The following is a 14,318-nucleotide window of genomic DNA, read 5'->3' as shown; positions in this document are numbered from 1 at the left end:
AGAGTGCTAAGATTACAGGCATGAGCCACCCCATGGCCCTGTTATTATTTCTGTGAAGAAACTTTCTACCCTAAACTCTCCCTCTTTCTCTCTACTTCCTCTTTAAGTCCAATAACTTAGATTTTCTTTTAGATGTTATTTTCTAGATTTTGTAGACATGCTTCTTTTTTAGCTTTTTATCTTTTCCCCCCACTCTTGTATTTTTATATATCTTTTCTTCAAGTTTATTAATTCTTTCCTATGTTTGATAAATTCTGTTGTTGAGATACTCTGATGCATTTTTTTTAGTGTGTCAAATGAATTTTTCAGCTTCAGAATTTTTGCTTGATTTCGTTTTATTATTTCAATTGCTTTGTTACATTTCTGTGATATAATTTGAATTCCTTTTCTGGTTGTCTTGAAGTTTACTAAGGTTCTTCAGAACAACTATTTTTAATTCTCTATCTGAAAGGTCATGTATCTCCATCTGGAATTGGTCACTGGTGCCTTAGTTAGTGTGTTTAGTGGATTCATGTTTTCCTAGATGTTCTTGATGCTTTCTAGTGCTCATCAGTGTCAGAGTTTTGAAGAGTTAGGCATTTATTGCAATCTTCACAGTCTTGGCTTGTTTGTACCTGTCTTTCCACGTATTCAAAGGAGATTGTTGCAATGTAAGCCTGTGGTCACTGCAACCTTATTAGCACTAGAGGGCACCCTAATGCCAGGAATGCTGCAACTCTTGTAGACTTCTAGATACACAGCCTTGATAGAGTTGGTCAAGATAGGGGGAATGCCCTGGGTTACCACGCAACCTCTTGATTTCTTCCCTCTGCTTACCACAATGATAAGGAATCTCTCTCTGGAGTGGGATGCCTAGAGTTGGAGTAGGCATGACTTAAGCACTCTTCTGCTCACTGCAGCTGACACTATGCTGGCATCAAGTGTAATCAACACTTGACACCAGCACAGTACTGGATCTCACTCAGGGGTAATGGTAAGTACTGCCTGGTTACCATCAGTGTTTATCCAAAACCCAAACACTCTTTTGTCAACAAGTGGTGAATCACATTAATGGACTAACGCATTGATACTAATTTATAGCTCCACAGATCGTACAAGAATTTCCTTTTCTCTGCATCCTCATCAACATGTGTTATTTTTTGTCCTTTAATGGTAACCATTCCAACTGGTGTGACTTGATATTTCATTGTGATTTTAATTTGCATTCATCTAATGATTAGTGATTTTGACTATTTTCTCATATACTTGGTGCCCGTTTATAGCTATTCTTGTGAAAAATGTCTACTCACATCCTTTGGTCACTTTTAATGGAATTATTTGGGATTTTGTTATAGTTGTTGATATTGAGTTGAGTTCCTTGTAAATTATGGAATTTATTCCCCTGTTGTAAGCATACTTCGCAAATATTTTCTCTTATTATTCACATTGTTTTATCACTTTGGTAATTTTTTTCTTTTTCTGTGCAGACATTTTTTAGTTTAACTAAGTTCCATTTGTCCTTTTTTGGTTTTGTTGCCTGTGCTTTTGAATTCTTTGACTAGACTAATGTCCAGAAGAATTTTCTCTAAGTTTTCTCCCAATATTTTTCTAGCTTCAAGTCTTACATTTAGTGTTTAATTCACAAATCTACAATGAGTTGATTTTGTGTATGGTGAAAGATAAGGGTCCACTTTCATTCTTTTTGATATGGCAATCCAATTTTCCTAGCACGATTTATTAAAAAGGGTATCCTTTCCCCAATGTAGTTGCTGGTAGAGTTTGTTAAAGATCAATTGGTTATAATTATGTGGCTTTATTTCTGGGTCCTTTATTCCATTGATCTATGTGTCAATTTTTATACCAGTGCCATGCCATTGTAATTACTATAGCTTTGTTTTATAATTTGAAGTCCAGAAATGTAATGCCTCCAACTGTGTTCTTTTTACTTAGTATTGCTTTGGCCTTGGGTCTCTTTTTTGGTTCCATATGAATTTTAGGATTTTTTTTTTAATTCTAGGAAAGATGTCACGGGTATATTGATAAAAATTGCATTGAATCTGTAGATTACTTTGGGCAGTATAAACATTTTGGCAATATTGATATTTCCAATTCAGGAGCATGGAATGGTTTTCAGTTTGAGTCATCCCCAATTTCTTTCATTAGTATTCCATAATTTTCCTGATAAAGATCTTTCACCTCCTTGGTCATATATATTTATAGATATTTTATATTTTTATAACTATTGTAAATGAGATTATCTTCTTGATTTGATTCTCAGCTAGACTGTGACTGATGTTTAGAAATGCTACTGAATTTCATATATTGATTTTGTAGCCTGAAACTTTATTGATTTCATCTCATATCTTAGATTTTTGGTGAAGTCTTTAGGGTTTTCCAGCTATAAGATCATATTATCAGCAAATATGAACAATTTTACTTCCTCAAAAGAGGAAGTAAAACTTAAATGCCTTTTATTTCTCTTGTCTGGTTGTTCTTCATGGGACCTCTTTTAACACAATGAATAGAAGTGGTGAAAGGTGGGCACGTCTTCTTCGAGTTCTTAGAGGGAATGCTGTCAGGTATTTCCCATTTGTATGATGTTGCCTGTGGGTTTGCCATGTGTGGCCTTTATTATTTTGAAGTATAAATTTCTTCTATGGCTAGTCTGTTGGGGCTTTTTTCAATCATGAAGGAATATTGAATATTATTAAATTCTTTTTTTCTATCTATTCAATCATATGGTTATTGTCATTAGTTCTCTTTATATGATGTCTTATACTTGTTGATTTACATATGTTGAACCATCCCTCTATGCTTAGTATAAAAACCCACTTGATCATAGCATAGTATCTTTTTGGTGTACTGTTGGATTTGCTTGGATTTGTTGAGGATTTTTGCATCTATGCTCATGATGGATATTGGTCTGTAGATTGTCCTGGTTGTGGTTATTGTGACTTTGTCTGGTTTTGGTATCAGGGTGATACTGGCCTCATAAAGTGAGTTAGATAGACTTTCCTCTTTCTTGAGTTTTTGGAACAGTTTCAGGAGGATTGATGTGTATTCTTCTTTGTGCATTTAGTAGAATATGGCTGTGAATTTATCTAGTCCTGAGCTTTTCTCTGCTGGAGATTTTTTATTACCAATTCAATCTCAGTGATTGTTATTGGTCTTTTCAGGTTGTCTAATGCACACAATGTCTATAGTGGACCACCTCCCTACCTTGGCCTCCTCTTTAAGTTGACCTAATTTTCATAGACTGGACTTGTACCATATGTACTCAATAAAGGGTTCTTATGGTGACCACCTCCATATGTTGACCAGTTTGTTACAGTCACTTAGGTAGTCAATGTACAGAGGTTCTACTGTCCTTTTATATGAATGTGTTATGGGTGGTTGGTGGAGAAAGGGCTACATCTGTGGAATAAGGAAATTTGACTTCATGGTTTCTAAGTACTGCTTTTAATCCCCCTTTTAACTATTGTCAATGACTAAATCCCTGAATAGAATGTTCATTAAGAAGCTTGGATCAATAACACTTTATCTCCTTCAACACTATAGTAAACAAATATAGTCTTTTATTAAAATGTTCAATCAGTTTACATTCTATTACTCTGAACATCCCTTAAGAAAAGAATGACCCTCTTTCAGAGAAGTCCAGGGTCAAAAAAATTTTAGTTGAAGACAAATTTAGTTGTTAAGAAAGATGATGTTTGCAAAACTGAAATTCAGAAATGAAACTGCAGGCTAGCTCATGAATCAGACACAATGAGACTTGGGATTAGTGTTGGTATTTAGTCTTTATATCCTGGGTCTTTTTAGCTGAGGAACCTGGCCTATCACCAGGAGAGTAGGAAGCTCAGGTCTCTTGATGCAATGCCCAGCCAAGAACAGGCTCCTAAAGAACTCAGAAAAAAAGTCATGCCAACAATCTGTTGAAAAATTATAGGTGGAGTAGGAAAATAAAGATACTAAATAAAACTGGCAGAGGAAATCTTGACATTTAGAAAACAGACCATTTTAATTTAATTTAAACTCTTTGGTATTATACTCTGATACTTTTGTAATTTCATCTTTCTTAGTATAACATGAATTAGTAACTTATAAAATGAGCTTAGGATCTCATGTCTTTTTCTTTTTTTTGCAGTTTCGGCTGGGGCTGGGTTTGAACCCACCACCTTCAGCATATGGCACCAGCACCCTACCCCTCTGAGCCATAGGCACTGCCTAGATCTCATGTCTTTTAAGCCCAGTGATGCAAGTAGTTCTTACTCATCCCACAAGTGATTGGGGAAGTCTTTACCCAATAGTATGGACCCTTCAGGTCAAGATAAAACAAATTTTGCTTTGGTAGATAAATAAAAAATACAGGTATATATTCTACATACCAGGTGGATTTACAGTAACAAATATGTGACTATTGACTCTAGAATTCTATTGTCCAGGATAGTACATAGATGACTACGAAAGTTTTGAGACATCCTGTGTTATGGTCCATTATTTCACTTCCAAGAAACTCAGTTGATAGCATCCTTTCTGATTCACCCATGTAAGATTCAGCTTGCTTGGCTTATTGCTGTTGCTGGGAGGGTTTCATTTGCATCCACATATCCATTAGCCATGGGTGACTACTTAAATTTAAATTAATTGCAATTATATGAAATTTTAAAAACAGCTCTTCACTTTCTAGCCAAATTTCAAGTATTCGGTAGCTACAAGTGTTTAGTGATTCCTATGTTGGACAACATAGCTACAGAATATTTTTATCATTAGAGAAAATTCTGTCAGACAGACCCTGCTGCTCTAGAACATATATGTTGAACTCCTTTGTAGGAAGAAGGTAATAGTGCCCAGATATTTTCAGTGCAGTTAGAAAAAATAATCCCAATCTTGACATCATATGATAATATTTGCAAGTTTTTACATCTTCATTCCTGACATTCAGCCTTGCTAAGCTACCTTTCTCTTAGCAAGAAATACTGATGATTAAAAACCATTGCTCATAAATGGACCCTGGGGAATTAATGACACAGCTCTAACTTTTTTATAATACTGTGGTAATGTTGGAAATTGTTTTTCTGGAAAGATCATAAAGTTAAAGTACGCAGGGGCCATGGTAATCTTCTCTGTATCATTCCAATTTTAGTATAAGTGCTGTCAAAGCAAGCACAAGAATTTATTTTTAAATGTAATTGATTCTATTAAATTTAATTCTAATTTTTGCACATATTTGCGTATTACAGTGCAATGAATTACTGACAAATTAGAGCAAAATTAGACATTTAGTCTAATTATCCATCAATTAATAGTTTTCTGGGATTTGGAAGAGTAAGGATAGGAGTTGGTACTCAGAGAAAAAGGAATGATTATCTTAAGCAATTATAACTTTCCTCCTCTGAATTTCCTCAACTCAAAATCAATGTAAGAAAAATTGACCTAAGGCCAAGTTAATATTTTTTAAATATATTTGAGGACAGTAAACTATATAAGATTTCTTTAAATTCATATTGTCTAACATGGTTTTTGATGATTACATCTTTGAATTTTTCACTTATCATTTTATTTTAAGAAATAATTTGATTTTGTGGATTGCCCAACTCATCACTATAGGTTGCATTGAGATCTATCTTCCATAAAGATTGATAAGTCTAAGACTTGCACATAATTTGGTTCAAATCCTTCAAGTAATTTAAAAAGGAATTGTTTGAGTTACTGAAAGTTAAAGAAGTGAGAGTTTTTGATCATACAAAGATAATAAGTTGACATGGTTTCTACCTCCTCTCTCTGTCTCTCCTCTTTTATTTCTTATGTTATTAGATATTAAATATCTATTTTAATTTTTTATATCCTTGGTTTCCTTTTTACTTTTTTGCATGTTATAATTAGATCAGCTTTTTAGCTTCTCTTAGTTGCATCCAATTAGCTACTTGCTATCATCTAATGTTTGTTTTCCTTCCTGCGTACTTCATCATCCCCTATTTTTGAGCTCTTTCCATGTATCCCACAGAATGTTGGCAGCTGTGTTGTTAATGTAATTAATGTTCAGAGTCAATTTAGATTGACTAGACCAAATAAATTCACTTTGAGACATAAACTACCCAATTTGGCTGTCTTTGTTGATCAGATTAACAGGATAATTGTCAAATCTCTATTGCACTAATTACTGCAGAGACACATCATGTATTCCCTCATTTGATTCTCATTTCATTAAAATTTACAACCAAAGCTATATGAAGAAATAGCAACATATAAATAGACCAATTTAAGATGAAATTCAATAATCATGTGAATTGTTTCCCATCTCTTCCTTCTACTGAAGTGAGACAAGGATAAAATTATGATAATATATCTTTCTTGCTACCACGAGGGAGAGGATAAACTAGGGGAACTTTGTTCTTAAATCCATAAACGTAACACTTTCCATCATAAAACACCATAATTTTCAGACCTAGTAAGCCTTAATTTATACCTTCAGAAAATGAAAATGGAATAATTAAATACTTCTTGATTCCTCATAGGCTTTCAATCTACCAGAAGAAAAAAAAATTGCTACCAAAATAAACTAGTTATTTATTTGTTTATTCAGCAAAGATCTTTAGTAGTTGGTTTGTGATATGTGAAAAGAACATGGCTTCTTGCCTCTTAGAATTTATACTGAATTTAAGGGACTAAATTGTTAAAGTTCCACAATGATTGCTTTCTTGATTCTCCAACTCAGTATTTCCACTATTTTAAGATGATTTTGTTAGAAGAGGAGAGAAATATATAAAAATACAAATATAAAATTTATAAATTATAAAAAATATATAAATATATAAAATATAACAATCACTTTTTGTGGTAGTCTGTCTAAGGTATTAGGTAAAACATATATAATAAAAAGCTAATAACCAACTTAAGGTCATAGATCCTAGGTAAATTTTGCCTGAGTTAGGTAGACTTCGAATAATATAGGAGAATTTTACTTTATAAAAACTTACGTGTTCGGAGAACAAAAAAAGAAGGCTAAAAACAACAAAAATTATTATAATTATTTAATGACTATACAAATACCTCATCTGGGGCTGGGTGAGGTGGCACACGCCTATAATCCTAGCACTCTGAGAGGCTGAGGCAGTAGATTGCCTGAGCTCAGGAGTTTGAGATTAGCCTGAGCAAGAGGGAGACCTGTTTCTACTAAAAAAAGGCCAGGCATAGTTGTGGGTGCCTGTAATCCCAGCTACTTGGGAGGGTGAGGCAAGAGAATTGCTTAAGCCCAAGAGTTTGAGGTTGCTGTGAGCTGTGATGCTATGGCACTCTACCTAGGGTGATATAATGAGACTTTGTCTCAAAATACATATACATATAGGAAATGAGGAATAAAATAATGAGAGAAATAATGAGAGATTTCATAATTCTATTCTGGTAAAAAGAACAAATGGTATTGTTCTCATAATCTGATGTTGAGGTCCTGGCGTGGCAGCTGCCCGAATGCTGGCTTTCTTTGGAAACATTTCTGTAGCAGGTTGCTTTTTGAGACTGTCCAGATGAAATCCTCTCTAATATGGGCAATATGCTTTCCAGTTGATATGTCATGAATTTTTTTTTTCAGTGGCTATACAAAAATATATTTCCTGCCACTTGTTCTTATAATGTGACATTAACACTTTTCTATCAAGTGGAAAGCCTTGTGTTTCTTCCCCTTTGAAACTAGTTTTTAACTTCTTTGATCAACTGAATTTATGGCAGAAGTGATACAGTGTGGCTGCCATGGTACGAAAGGTGAAACAACTCTTGCCTGGTTCTCTCTCATCACACACATCTTGAGAACCCTGAGATGTATGAAAGAAGCCCAGCTTCCCTAAAGCCACTGTTCTGGAAAGATCACACAGAGATTTTCCATAGAAAGAGGGATGCTCAAGGAAGTTCAGAGTTCCTCCGTCCCTCCAGCTGGCAGATAGGTGAGTGAAAGAGCAGTCACAGGATTTTTGCCTCAAGCCTTAAAGCTTTCCAGCTGATACCAAGTAGACCTGAGAGAATTGTCCTTGCTGAGTCTTGTTTGGATTGCAGGTGTGTAAGCAAAATAAATGTCATTGTATTAAGCCATTAGGTTTTGGATTATTTGCTACTCACCCATCATAAATAGCCAAAATACATATAGACTTATCCCAATAAGGTTCCTTTACTCCATTAGGAAGGCCTGATTTCTTTTAAGACTATTTAAGTTCATAGGAAACCCTTATTCCTGTGGAAATACATTTTGTTCCAAATAGTCTTTTCTCCTCATTCTGTATTACTGCCCAGATAGGTTTACTCTTTTATCTTTAAATTCTCCTAGCTAAGAGACATACTCTCTGTAGCCTCCAAAATGTAGATGACAAATATCAAATTCAAGTCTTTCACAATCCTTACAGTACAATTGTGCAAAGAAGAAAAAGGTACTACTTACTCAAGATAATCTACTTGTATCTGTCATATAATTGTCAAAATATACTGATTTAATTATAATAACATTGTAGTGCTACTTGACTGAAATTATTTTACTATACTAAACTACAATGTCTATGATGTGAATGGTCCCCCAAGGGTACAAAGCCCAACTCAAATAACTGTTCATGTCCTAAAGCTTCCCTTACATGGCTAGAGATAGATAGATGCATTCTCTCAACCACACCTAATAGCACTGCTTTTCTATCAATTCTTTTTTCTGTATGTAGCCTAAGATGGTTAATGTTGTAGAAAAGTCAGAAGACTAGTTCTAGGAGGGGGAATCTTAGCAAATACTATAGAGATGGGAAAGCACAGCCCTTTAAAATATGGAGATACTGTTTACCTGTGTTCAGGTGCTGTTCAGAAACAAGGTAGTTCTGTTTAACATCTAATTATCATTCATCTAATCAGAAAACATTTATTGATCACTACAATGTCAGGCAACTGGGAATGTAATTGTAAGTCATGAAATTTATAGTGTAATAAGTAACTCAGGCAATCATAAAATTATACAAGTTATATAATGGTAAACTTTAATGAGGGTTGGGAAGGAGTTGAGATCATAGTGGAGGATCTTGGAACACAAATCTGGATTGAAAGTAAAGATATAAGGTTTACCTCTTAAAGATGGTGGCTCTAAAATAAGAAGTGATATTTAGGGAGTAAATCATAGAAAAATGTTTAGAAGTCTAAAGATCAAGTTGTGGGCGGAGGGAGGATTCCAGAGAGGGAGGATAACAAAGAGCCTCAGAGAATACAGAAGGGACAAGAGAGATGATGCAAATCAGGTGCTGATCCACAGAATACAAAAAAGTGGATGAATCCAAAAAAAGATGATGAAAGATCAAAATTCCTTAGAAATTCAGGGAAGATTGACACTAAGGAAAAATTAATGGGTTTAATAAAGATTCAAGCACTAGTCACTTACAAACTCAGAGAAGAGTCCTGAGAGTTTGATAAGACACAAGAAAGACAGCATAAAATCACAAATAAGAGAGATCCAAATTAGGCTGTGGCATCCCAACGACTTACACAGGTTAAGTCTAAGCTACATCTTAAAAGATAAGATAAATAGATAGATTAAAAATAAATGTATCAAAGTCACCAAGAAACAAAGCAGCATGACATAGTGTGAAGCTGCTAGTCACTTGGATCAAATGGCTGTATTTGGAAAAGTGACAGACATGAAACCATGGAATAAGCACTGATCATGTAAGATGCTTGCTTCAACTTATGGTGGAAGTTATGGGCAACTCTGAAACTTTAAAACAGAAAAGTGACATGAAAAGACTTGAGTTTTAATAAGAGCACTGTAGTTAGTTACTTTTTTAAAAACACACAAAAGAGGAGATCGTTAAAAGGCAATTGCAGCTGACCCAAGTGAAATATGGAAGTTTAGAAAGTGGAGGTAAATATGAGATATCATTTGAAAGATAAAGTATATAGAGCCTGAAGACTAGTTTGGAGACTATATATGGGAAGAATTTAAGATAATGTACAGATTTCCATCTTTATCAGCAAGATGAAGATATAGGACCATGTGCTGCCATGGTCCTATATCTTGCTAAAGAGAACCTCCATTGCTAAAGAGAACCCAGGAGTTGAGAAATATGGGTTTGAGTCATCTTAGGTTTTCTAAGTGGCAGTAGGCTCTAGAGAGGGTGATCTGGGCAGCAGGGAGAAAAATGAAGTGATTAGACATAATAGAATGTGCCTTATCCAAGGAGAAGAATGAGAATAGTAAGTAGATACTCACATTTGAAACAGGTCATCTAGGATGGCAAGCAAGGATTCACTAGAAGAGTAATAGGAAGCACCAAAAGTAAGAAGGGAGTAGGTTCCAGAAAGCTTGCCTGGGTGGGGACTGGCTGAGAGCCAAAGGAAGTGCCTGGACATGGAGAACCAGTAAGAGACAAACACCCAGGACTCTACACTCTGAAATGGGCTTTTAAGATCATGGCTATAGGAGAACCTGTCAACCCATGTGGGCCTCCATAGCTGTAGGAAAACCTGTTAACCCTCATGGCCATAGGAGAACCTGTCAACTCCACATTCTGAATGGGCCTTAAGATCATGTCTATAGGAGAACCTGTCAACCTATGTAGGCCTAAGACCTAATGCAGGGAGCTGCCTATAGATTGCAAAGAGATCACTAAGAAAGGAAGCCCACATGGAATCCATCAGGCATCTTAGCCTAGAATAACATCAGCTTGCACTACTTTGAAAGCCTAGATATCAGGGGTCTACAGATGTGGAGAAAGAGGGAGCCTCTTAGAAGGTCCCCACTATCTTGCTGTGGGCTACTGCTGAGGCTGAAACATGAGCAGACCCCACTCCCCACAGTTTCTTGCTTGTGTTGCTTGCCTGTGAAGAGAGGGGCTTTGACCTCTCTGGTTGTTGACCCAAGGCCCCATGTTGAGAGTTTGACACTGGGCCATGCCCTGCCTGAAGGCTGAGTTTAGGCTGGTAAGCTTGCACCCACAGATTGACTAAAAAGAAACAGAGAAATCAAGCTCTTTTATGCCTGCCTAGGATAATACCCGCTGCCCTGCTATAGGCATCTACAGAACTGGTAACTAGCCTGACCAACCAACTGTAGCCACCAATACCAGCACAGACTGGTTGAGGACTAGTGGGTTGCTCCATCATCACTGCTGCCATCACCCAAGTGCAGAGGCCTGAGAATCTGCCCTCACACCTGGCCCACCACACCCACTAATAGCTTCTGAGAAGGCAAGATGTAAGAATTGGCTCTCTAGCACACACTAATGCTGGTACTTGTGTAAGCTGCTGGGCAGCATAAAAACAGGCATACTCAGCCAACTGTTCTCACTACTGGGACCCAAAGACTGACTAATTGATGTCCACATCTCTAATAAAACTTCACAATAGCCTCAACTAATAACTATACCTTGAATCACTGAGGAAATCCCTCATACCACTGACTCTGTGTACAACTAAAGAAATCATTCAAAGACCACACTACCACAGGCACTCCAAATCAAAGCCAAAGTGTCTCACTCAACCCACCGCTTCTATATGTGTTCAGAAATAAATTCTCCCCTGAGAGCAATTTCAAAAAATTAGGAGCAAATTTTACATAATATGTGCAGATATCAACAGAAGGACACAGACAAGATCAAAAAATAAGGAAGTATGAACCACAATTATCCAGCAACAGATCCCAATCAAGAAGAATTACTCAAAAGGCCAGAAAAATAATTCAAAATATTTATTTAAAAAAAGCTCAAGAAGATGCAAGAGAAATCTAAACACACTTATACAAAGAAATCAGAAAATCAATTCAAGATATGAATGAAAATTTTACTAAGGAGATTTTAATTTAATAAAAACAGGTGGCAGGGTGTCTTAGTTGCTTGTATTTCTCCACAGCTAAGACTTCAACCCAGAGTTACTGATACACTAGAATTGTATCAACTGAATACAAAACAGAGCAACCTAGCCCCACCACACCAAGCAGGTCCCCAGTGTCTCAGGCAGTAGTACTGTGCGGGTCCTTTGAAAAACTATAGGGGAAAAGCTGCAGTCACCAGTCCCAGCTCTTGGGCAAAGGGCTGGTTAATCACTAGTCCAGGAGCCCCCAATCCAATTTCACCTTACCTGTTCATCTAGCCAAATAATCATGGGCAGAATCAGCGGGAAAACTTTGGCAACGTGAATAATCAGAGTAGATCAAATCCCCCAAGAAATGACAAGATGGACACACCAGAAGATCCCATTCATAAACAAATGGCTGAGATGTCAGAAATAGAGTTTAGACTTTGGTATGACAAATAAGATTAACAGAATGGAAGTAAGTTAGAATTTAAAATTCTAGGAATAATTTAAAAGTTGTCTCAAAAATTCAATGAATTCAAAGACAAAATCACGAAAGTTTTGACACAGTGCAAAAAGAATTTGCAGCCCTCAAAGATATGAGAAATTTAGTAGAATCCCTCAGTAACAAAATGGAACAGGAAGAAGAAAAGATTTCAGAAACCAAAGACAAATCTTTTGAAAGCTCCGAATACTCAAAGAGGAAGAGAAGTGGAGAACAAAAATGGATCATTCTCTCAGAGAGCTGTGGGATAATTCCAAAAAAACTAATATTCGCCTTATAGGAATTCCTGAAGGTGACAAGGTTGCTTTGAAAGGCCCAGATGCTCTACTCCAAGAGTTAATCAAGAACTTTCCAAACTTCCCCTCTCTTTCCAAAGAGATTCTGAAATTGAGATAGCAGTTTCAGAACCCCAGCACGACTCAATCCAAATAAAGCATCTCCCAGACACATTATAATTAACTTCACCAAAGTTAATATGAAGGAGAAAATTCTGCAAGCAGCGAGACATAAGAAAACCATAACCAACGAGGGGAAGAATCTTAGAATGACTACAGATCTCCCTGCTGAAACCTTTCAAGCTAGAAGAGGGTTGTCATTGATCTTTAACCTACTAAAACAAAATAACTTTCAACCCAGGATCCTGTATCCACCTAAACTGATTTTCATTGATGATGGAGAAATTAAATACTTTAATGACATTCACATGTTCAAGAAATTTGCCATAACTAAACCAGCTCTCCAGGATATTCGCAGACTCATCCTCTACAATGACAAGCACAATGCTCTACCACCAAAGTAAACTCACTCAGAAACTTTTGATCAAATTCCAACATCCACAGTGGTGAACGGATTAAAAATGATGCCCACTGGACTTTTGAAAAGCTTAGTACCCAAAATACTACCAGGCTTATCAATATTATCAATTAATGTGAATGGCTTAAATTGTCCTCTTAAGATGCACAGGTTGACTGACTGGATATAAAACTCAGGCCAGATATCTGCTGTATACAAGAATCTCATCTTACCTTAAAAGATAAATATAGACTCAGGGTGAAGGGATGGTCATCTATAATTCAGGCAAATGGAAATTGGAAAAAAGCAGGTGTTACAATTTTATTCACAAGCTATACAATAGGCTTTAAACCAACAAAAGTAATGAAAGATAAGGATGGTCATCTCAGATTTTTTTAAGGGTAATGCTTAACATAATGAGATTTCAATTATTAACATTTATGTACCCTACAAAAATGTGCCTCAATTATAAGAGAGACTCTAACAAACATGAGCGATTTGATTTCCTCCAGCACCATAACAGTCAGAGATTTTAATACCCTTTTGGCAGTGTTGTATAGATCCTCCAATAAGAAGCTTGGATCCTTCCAATAAGAAGCTAAGTAAAGAAATTTTAGACTTAAACTTAACCATTCAAAAATTGGATTTAACAGACATCTACAGAACATTGCATCCTAATGAAACTGAATACACATTCTTCTCATCAGCCCATGGAACATCCTCCAAAATTGATCACATCTTAGGTCACAAGTCTAACCTCACCAAATTTAAAAGAATAAACATTATTCCTTGCATCTTCTTGGACCATCATGGAATAAGATTTGAACTCAGTAACAAGAGGAATCTGCTTATGCATATGGAAACTAAATAACCTTATGCTGACTGATAGCTGGGTCATAGATGAGATTAAGAAGGAAATTATCAAATTTTTAGAAAAATATGATAATGAAGACATGAATTGCCAGAATCTCTAGGATACAGCAAAGGCAGTCCTAAGAGGAAAATTTACAGCACTGCAAACCTTCCTCAAGATAACAGAAAGAGAGGAAATTTACAACTTAATGGGACATCTCAAGCACCTGGAAAAGGAAAAACACTCCAATCCCAAACTCAGCAGAAGAAAAGAAATAACCAAAATTAGAGCAGAAATAAATGAAATTGAAAACAAAAGGATTATAGAACAGATCAATAAATCAAAAAGTTGTTTTTTTGAAAAGGTCAATAAAATAGATAAACCTTT

General features: G+C 35.9%; 1 protein-coding gene and 1 pseudogene across 1 annotated transcript in view; one reads left to right on the top strand and one right to left on the bottom strand.

Moving 5' to 3' along the window:
- The window catches only part of LOC100944423 (E3 ubiquitin-protein ligase MARCH1), an 851,823-nt gene that overhangs the window by 680,439 nt on the left and 157,066 nt on the right, over positions 1 to 14,318 (top strand). The gene's annotated exons all lie outside the window — the stretch shown is intronic.
- LOC111726902 lies at positions 5,078 to 5,146 on the bottom strand (annotated as a pseudogene).

The sequence above is a fragment of the Otolemur garnettii genome, unplaced genomic scaffold, assembly GCF_000181295.1.
Source record: "Otolemur garnettii isolate 467f Iridium unplaced genomic scaffold, OtoGar3 scaffold00085, whole genome shotgun sequence".
NCBI classification, from domain to species: domain Eukaryota; kingdom Metazoa; phylum Chordata; class Mammalia; order Primates; family Galagidae; genus Otolemur; species Otolemur garnettii.
The sequence above is the reverse complement of the archived record's forward strand: the minus strand, read 5'-3'. Positions and strand labels throughout refer to the sequence as shown.